We start from the raw sequence: 9,236 nt of genomic DNA, 5'->3' as shown, positions 1-9,236 counted from the left end.
AATGGTGGTGTTCGTGAAAGAGAAAAGGGGAAAAGGTGGTGTTCGTGAAAGATTACATGGATGTGTATTTTGCTTTATTGATGACCATATGTTACATGGGTTGTGTATATAAAAGGCCTTGAGCTCCTAGAACTATGCATTTGATTGCCGAATGGAACTTAGAATGTGGAAAGCCCCACAAATGACCTTAGTGGTTTCGATGATCTTTGAACCGGTCTGCTTTCAACCAAATTTTCATAAATGAAACTTCACTAACTTTTTTGTTGGTTTTCATCATCTTTTAGTACTTCGAAAATCCTATTTTTCAATATACAATTAGTCTTGATGCGATTTAAAATGATGTGGATATGAGCCTTTTCCCGAAATAATTTTTTTCAACTCACTAAGGGTAAAATGGTAAATTGTACATGATTTTGGATCAAAACTAGTTCGGTTAGAAAGTTGATTTAACAAGCTTTTCAACGGTCCAAACCACGCGCAAATCGGATTTCTGGCGTCTCCGTGCCAAGCCTCCAAAACTTTGCTTGTCGTAAAATTTTAAGGATGCACCTAGGGCGCCAGGGAGTGCACCTTAGGAGCATAGAATGCGCCTGGGGCGCACATAAGCAGTTTAAAAGGTCCAAATTTGCGTGTTTGTCCCAAACACTCTGGAAATCCGTTTTGCGCTTGGTTTGATGAGTTAAAAAGCTTGTCCAATCTACTTTCTAACCCAAGTAGTATGGATCCAACATGATTTATACGTAAAATGATTTGACCATTTTATCCTCAGTGGGTCAAAAAATATAATTCATTTCGGTAAAACGCTCGCAACTCCTTCATTTTAAATCAGATCAAGACCTATTATATATTGATAAATATGGTTTTTAAAGTACTACAAGATATTAGAATGCAACTAAAAAAAAAATTAGCTTCATTTCATGTAAATTGGGTAGAAAGGAGGCCGTTAAAAAAATCTTCTGAGCCAATAAGGTATACACCGTATTAGGAGTTCCCGGAAGCAGCATGTTAATGGTGTGTGATTTCAAACAAGAAAATGAAGTTGTGACATCGCCATCGACAACCAAAATCTTGTGTCACATTTTAGCATTAGAAATCTTCGTGGCAAAGTGTGCACGAACTTTAGTTATAGCCCAAAAATCGTTAAGCCTATTAGTTTCTGTTGAGATGTGAAGACAATTTTAGAGTCGCAGTAAAAATGACCCGGAAGGTTTTGGGTCCCGCCCAACGCAGGTTTTAGCGTTTTTTTAGGGTTTTCTAGTATTAGCTTGTTTGCACATATAAAAGCAAAGCTAGGGCTGCCTCTTTTTTGTAACTCTGACATATTTTCATCATAGTGAAACACCCCAGCACCCGGTGGACGTACGATTAAGCAATCAGCTTAAGTCGGAACCACGTAATCTCTGTGTCTTGTTCTTTTCTTACTTTATATTGTTTTCTGTTCTTGATTTGTTCTTCGATTGTGTGCGTTTGCTTGTGGGTTTGGACGTTCGAATCCCCAACAACTGGTATCAGAGCTCCGGGTTAGGAGGTCAAGGGTTTACACAATGGCTGAAGAAAAATACAAGATCGAGAAGTTCAATGGTACAAACTATGCTTTCTGGAAGATGCAGATGGAGGATATTTTGTATCAGAAGGATCTATATCATCCGATCAGTGGCACAAAACCAGAAAGCATAAAGCAAGCAGATTGGGATATTTTGGATCGCAAAGCTTTGGGGACTGTGCGATTGAGCCTCGCGCCGTCGGTTGCGTCGAATATTGCCAAAGAAAAGACTACAGCAGATTTGTTCAAAGCCCTAGAAAAGATGTACGAGAAACCTTCTGCGGTGAACAAGGTATATCTTATGAAAAAATTGTTTAACCTAAAGATGCCTGAAAACTCTATTGTTGCTGAACATCTGAATGAATTTAATACGGTCACGAATCAGTTAGAATCCGTGGGTATTAATTTTGATGATGAGATTAGAGCTCTTGTTCTACTATCGAGTTTGCCAGAAAGTTGGAATGGACTTGTCGTGGCAGTGAGTAATTCCTCCGGGTCTGCAACAATTAAATTGGAGGATGTTACTGGATTGATATTAGGAGAAGAGGCTAGGAGGAGAGCATCAGGTGAGGATGTTGCTTCGGGTTCAGCACTTAGTATAGAGGACAGAGGCAGGTCTGCAAATAGGGGAGGCAACAAGGGCAAGGGAAGAGGGAGTTCCAAGAACAGGGGCAGGAGTAAATCTCGTACTAGAGAAGTGAAACCTGAAGGTTGTTGGAACTGTGGTCAGTTGGGGCATTGGAAGCGAGACTGTAAGGCACCACCGAAAAAGCAGCAGAACGGGAATAATCAGGGGGGTAAGAACACTGTAAATGTTTCTGAGGAATCGGATAATGAAGCCTTGATTTGTTCGCTGGATTCTCGCGATGAGTCTTGGATTGTAGACTCGGGAGCCTCATTCCATGCTACTTCACGCATGGATGTGCTACAGAATTATGTGCAGGGAAACTTTGGAAAAGTTTATCTGGGTGATGATGAATCTTGCAACATAATTGGGAAAGGGGATGTGTATATGACTCAGACAGACGGGACAGTACTGAAATTGAAGGATGTTAGACATGTGCCTAGTCTAACAAGGAATCTTATTTCGGTGGGTCAGTTGTCAGAGGGTGGAGTGGTCACATCGTTTACATCAGACGCTTGGAAGATGAGCAAAGGGGCACTGGTTGTGGCTCGCGGTAAAAAGGAAGGAACCTTATATGTATCTTCGGGTACTTACTGTAGCATCGCAGTGGCAGCATCAGTGGTTAATTGTACTACGTGGCATCGTAGGCTGGGTCACATGAGCGAAAAGGGGATGAAAGTAATGTTGTCAAAAGGGAAATTGCCGGGTTGTAAGTCGCTGGACTTGGACTTCTGTGAGGATTGCATCTTCGGGAAACAGAGGAAAGTTAGCTTTACAAAGGTGGCAAAAACTCTAAAATTAGAGAAGTTGGAGTTGGTTCATACAGACGTGTGGGGACCATCTCAGGTATCTTCTCTTGGTGGCTCATGTTATTTTGTTACTTTCATTGATGATGCTACTAGAAAATTATGGGTTTATTTTCTCAAGCATAAATCTGATGTGTTTGGTGTTTTCAAGAATTGGAAAGCATTAGTTGAGAATGAAACAGGAAAGAAATTGAAGTGTCTGAAATCTGATAATGGCGGCGAGTATTGTGATGGTGAGTTTGAGGCTTACTGTGCTGCAAATGGGATTCGAAGGTTGAAAACGATCCCAAAGAAGCCAAGGCAGAATGGAGTTGCTGAGCGCATGAATAGGACGATCCTAGAGCGCGCAAGGAGCATGAGGTTACATGCTGGGTTACCTAAGCAATTCTGGGCTGACGCAGTAAATACAGCGGCGTATTTGATCAACAGGGGACCTTCAGTTCCTTTGAACAATGGATTGCCGGAGGAGACTTGGTCAGGTAAAGAGGTAAATTTATCTCATTTACGAGTATTTGGTTGCATGGCCTATATGCATATTGAATCGAGTGATAGGGGTAAACTTGATGCTAAGTCTCGAAAGTGCGTGTTCATAGGCTATGGTACTGATAGCTATGGGTATAGGCTATATGATTTTGAAAATCGGAAAACACGCAGGAGTATGGATGTGGTATTTAATGAGTCTGTTTTGTATAGAAATAGACAGAATCAACCCGATGAGGCTAAAGAAAATTCAGACTTTGTAGAGTTTGAGGGGATCCCTGACAGTAATGTCTTACAGTCTCAGGATATTAATATACAACCTACTCCACAGGCAGATCCACAGACTCCTCCACTCAGGAGGTCTACACGTACCGTTAAACCACCAATGCGTTATTCTCCTGCTTTACACTATTTGTTGTTAACTGATAGTGGTGAACCAGAATGTTTTAAGGAAGCATTGCAGGTGGAGACCAGGGGAGAGTGGGAGCGAGCAATGGATGATGAGATGGATTCTCTCTCATCAAACCAGACTTGGGACTTGGTTCAGTTGCCCAAGGGGAAGAGAGCTTTGCACAACAAATGGGTATACAGGCTTAAGGAAGAATCTGATGGGAGCAAACGGTACAAGGCGAGGTTGGTAGTAAAGGGTTTTGAGCAGAAACCAGGTATTGACTACACCGAAATCTTTTCTCCTGTGGTAAAGATTTGTACTATCAGATGTGTCCTTAATATTGTGGCTGTTGAGAATTTGCACTTAGAGCAGTTAGATGTTAAAACTGCTTTCCTTCATGGGGATTTGGAGGAGGATATTTATATGCATCAGCCAGAGGGTTTTGTTGTCAATGGGAAAGAGGATCAGGTATGTAAGCTTCGAAGGAGTCTGTATGGGTTGAAGCAGGCGCCTAGGCAGTGGTATAAAAGGTTTGATACCTTTATGACAAATACGGGGTTCAGTAGATGTCATGGGGATCACTGTTGTTATTTTAAGAAGCTTGGTAAATCGTATCTCATACTTTTGTTGTATGTAGATGATATGCTTGTTGCAGGTTCAAGCATGGATGAGATTGCTAATCTCAAGGCACAGCTGTCCAGGGAGTTTGCAATGAAGGATTTGGGTTCTGCAAAGAAAATCCTTGGGATGCGAATCAGTAGGGACAGGGTGAACCGAAAGTTGAAGTTGTCACAGGAGGAATATGTTGAAAAGGTGCTCAAAAGGTTCAACATGGAAGGTGCTAAGCCCGTTAGCACACCGTTGGCAAGTCACTTCAAGCTTTCAAGGGAAAAAGGGGCAGTAACTGATGAAGAAAAGAACTACATGGCCAAAGTTCCATATGCCTCGGCGGTAGGCAGCTTGATGTATGCTATGGTTAGCACAAGGCCAGACATTGCTCAAGCAGTGGGAGTTGTCAGCAGGTTTATGGCAAATCCAGGCAAGGAGCATTGGGAGGCAGTCAAGTGGATTTTGCGGTATCTGAGAGGTACTTCTGATTTGGCTTTGTGTTTTGGAGGTTCTGATATTTGTTTGCAAGGATATGTGGATTCGGATTTAGCAGGGGACATTGACAGCAGGAAGAGCACTACTGGGTATGTTTTTACACTGGGGAGTGCAGCAGTTGATTGGGTCTCGCGGCTACAGAAAATAGTGACTATTTCCACAACAGAGGCGGAGTATGTTGCAGCCACGGAGGCATGCAAGGAGATGGTATGGCTAAGGAGCTTCATGAAAGAGTTGGGTAAGGAACATGACAATTGCAAATTGTTTAGCGATAGTCAGAGTGCAATACATCTGGCAAAGAACGCAGCTTTTCATTCGAGGACCAAGCATATTGACATAAAGTATCACTTTATTCGCTCTTTACTGGAGGATGGGCAGTTCACTTTGGAGAAGATTCACACAAGGGATAATCCGGCAGACATGTTTACGAAGGTGGTTACTGTGGAGAAGCTGAAGTCTTGTTCAGCTTCTGTGGGTCTCCAAGCTTGAGTGGGAGGCTGGGTGCTGGTGGTGTTAATGATAGTTGATGATTGGCTGGATGTCTAATCATGTCTTCAAGTGGGAGATTGTTGAGATGTGAAGACAATTTTAGAGTCGCAGTAAAAATGACCCGGAAGGTTTTGGGTCCCGCCCAACGCAGGTTTTAGCGTTTTTTTAGGGTTTTCTAGTATTAGCTTGTTTGCACATATAAAAGCAAAGCTAGGGCTGCCTCTTTTTTGTAACTCTGACATATTTTCATCATAGTGAAACACCCCAGCACCCGGTGGACGTACGATTAAGCAATCAGCTTAAGTCGGAACCACGTAATCTCTGTGTCTTGTTCTTTTCTTACTTTATATTGTTTTCTGTTCTTGATTTGTTCTTCGATTGTGTGCGTTTGCTTGTGGGTTTGGACGTTCGAATCCCCAACAGTTTCTTCCTTTTTTCTCCGGTAACACCTATAAATAAGATTTAGTAGTGCCAATGTGTGAAAAGCACATGTTGGCCAAGTGTGTTTAGAAACCCAATTCCAAGATTTCTTACTCTGTTACTCCAGTCACTTAACTTATCCGCATAAAAGAAAAATGGAAACAGAAAAGGGGAAATCGTGAATGATCACATGGATGTGTATTTTGCTTGATTGATGACCATATGTTACATGTGCGGCATATATAAAAAGCCCTATGACCTTCTAGAACTGTGCATGAAATTGTTGATTGGAACTTAAAATGTGTAGAAGCCCCGCAAATGACCTTAGTGGCTCCAATGATCTTCGAACCGGTCTGCTTCAACCAAATTTTCATAAACACAACTTCACTAATTTCGTTGTTCATTTTCATCATATTTTAGTACTTTGAAAATCCTATTTGTCAATATACAATTGGTCTTGGTCTCATCTAAAATGAGGGAGATACGAGCCTTTTACAAAAATAAAATTTTTTGACCCACTAATGGTAAAAGTCATTTCATTTGATGTACAAATATCGAAACTACTTCAGTTAGAAAGTAGATTGGACAAGCTTTTCAATGGTCAAAACCACACGCAAATCGGATTCCAGGTGTGTCCATGCCAAGTCCGCAAAATTTCGCTTGTCATAAAATTTTTGAGGAGGCCCCCAGCGCACAAGAGAGTGCACCTAGGGTGCATCAAAATGCGCCTAATTATCAGGATAGGATCATAGGATTATAAGATTTTGTAGTGCCACAGTGTGCACTACAAGAAGTTGGCCTTATGTTTGTTTAGAACCCCAGTTCCAAGATTTCTAACTCTGTTTCTCTAGTCTCCTGGCCACAAAGAATTACTCAAGGCCGCGAAGAATTACACTTGGCCACAAAAAATTACTCCTGGGAGCGAAGAATTACAAATGGCAACAAAGAATTATTATTCGCCGCGAAGAAAAACTTAGGGCCATGAAGAATTACTCAGGGCCGCGAAGAAATACTCTTGGCCATGAGGAATTACTCTTGGCCACGAAGAATTAATCCAGGGTGCAAGGAATTACTCTTGGCCGTGGAGAATTACTCTTGGCTGCAAAGAATTAAGCCTGGCCTCATGATTCCTCACGGCCTAGAGTAATTTTCAGTGGCCAATAGTAATTTTCTGCGGCCATGAGTAATTTCTCGCGGCCAAGAATCATTCATTGCGGCCATGAGTAATTTTTCGCGGCCATGAGTAATTCTTCGTGGCCAAGAGTAATTCTTTGCGGCCAAGAGCAATTCCTCGTGGCCAAGAGTAATTCTTTGTGCCTGGCCAAGAGTAATTCTCTGCGGCCAAGAGTAATGTTGCAAAGAATTACTTCTGGCCACAAAAAATTACATGGGTGGCGTATATAAAAAGCCCTATGACCTCCTAGAACTATGAATGTTATTGCCGAATGGAACTTAGAATGTGTAGAAGCTCCGCAAAAAACTTTAGTGGCTCCGATGATCTTTGGACCGGTCCGCTTTTAACCAAATTTTCATAAATGAAACCTCACTAATTTCATTGTTAGTTTTCATTGTCTTTTAGTAGTTCGAAAATTCTATTTGTCAATGTACAATTGGTCTTGATCCAATTTAATAGGAGGGGATACGAGATTTTTCTCGAAATAATATTTTTTTCTGACCCACTCAGTGTAAAATGGTAATTTCATTTGATGTTCAAATGATTTTTTTATCAAAACTACTTCAATTAGAAAGTAGATTTAACAAGGTTTTCAACGGTCCAAACCAGGATTTTGGGTGTGTCCGTGCCAAGTCTGCAAAAGTTTGCTTGTCGGAAAATTTTAAGGATACGCCCGGGGCGCAATGGAAGGCGCCTGGGTAGCATCAAAATAGCAAATCTTTAAACCTAGTCAAACTAGGGTTTTTCCACATGTGGTGACATAATAGTGGTCATTTTCTCTTGACACTAATGTAGAGTTTGATTCTTTTATTTTTTGTTCGTTGTTCTTGGGGAGAAATAGTGTTTGGTGTTTTTCTGGGTTCTATGCAGCCTTGTCTAGATGAAATAAGTTCATCGGCGAACTGGTTGGTTTTTCTGCTATATGCTCAGGACTAAATAGTGTCATGTTTCCTGTTTGAGTAGTCCAAAGTTGAATTCTTTTCTTTCTTTTCGGTCTTTCATTTCTGGTTTAGATTGTGAGAAAGTGAGTTGTGTTGTTTAGTTTATGATGTAAACTACTTGGGTTGGAAAGTGCGTTGAACAAGCTTTTTAATGGTTCAAAAGATTAAATTCTTTACACTGCTGGTGTAAACATTTGTTTTTTCCAAATTAATTATATTGCACCACGTCGCCATGTTTTATTGATTGTGACCACTGTTTTGCAACGTGGCGCAATGCAATTGATTTGGAGGAAACAAATGTTTACACCGACAGTGTAAATAATTTATTCTCTTGGTTCAAACCACGCGCAAAATGGAGTTCGGGAGTGTCCGGTGCAAGCTCGCAAAGTTTGACTTGTTGTGCAGCTTTGAGGATGCTCCTAGAGCACATTAAAGTTGCAAAATGGGTCAAACTTTGCAGGCTTGCCCCGGACACTCCTGAACTCCGTTTTGTGCGTGGTTTGAACAGTTAGAAGGCTTATTCAATTTACTTTCTAACCCAAGTATTTTGGATCCAAATTTTTTTGTAAATTAAAAGACGTGAATATTTTATTCTTAGTGGTTCAAAAAATAATTCATTTCTATAAAATGCTCGCATGTCACTCATTTTAAATCGTATTGAGACCCATTATATATCAATACATATAGTTTTTAAGGTACTTAAAGAAGGTGAAATCCAACCACAAAGACATTTTAAGTTTTGTTTATGAAAAAGGGATAGAAAGAAGGCTAGCACAAAAATCGTTGGAGCCGCTAGGCTAAAACACGTTCTAAGTTTCATTCGGTACTCAAACATGTAGTTCTTATGTATTTCTTAGTTACTGAAGTGTTAAGTATTCTGGAGAGTTCATAGTGCATCCACTCTCCACCGAAGTGTAGGTAAAACCGAGAACACAACAAAACTTGAGAATGTTTCTAAACGAGAACATCAAAAATGATTGAAGATATTCGATGCGGCCAAGAGTAATTTGTAGCGGGGAAGTGCAATTCAATGCGGCCAAGAGCTATTCGAACCACCATGTGCAATTCGATGCGGCCAAGAATTAAACGAGACCATATTTAGTTGCAGAACCACTACAGGATTATTGGACAACAACCAATGCATGTAGTGGTTGGTCGACCAATTAAAGTTATGAAAAATCCACAACCCACCATGGAAGAGGTATTCAAGCTAATTATACCCTCCTATGTGTATTTATTGCATTACGTAGTTATTATCTGTCC

Source organism: Rhododendron vialii, chromosome 2a, assembly GCF_030253575.1.
Source record: "Rhododendron vialii isolate Sample 1 chromosome 2a, ASM3025357v1".
Classification (NCBI taxonomy): Eukaryota; Viridiplantae; Streptophyta; class Magnoliopsida; order Ericales; family Ericaceae; genus Rhododendron; species Rhododendron vialii.
This window is presented reverse-complemented; position numbering follows the sequence as displayed.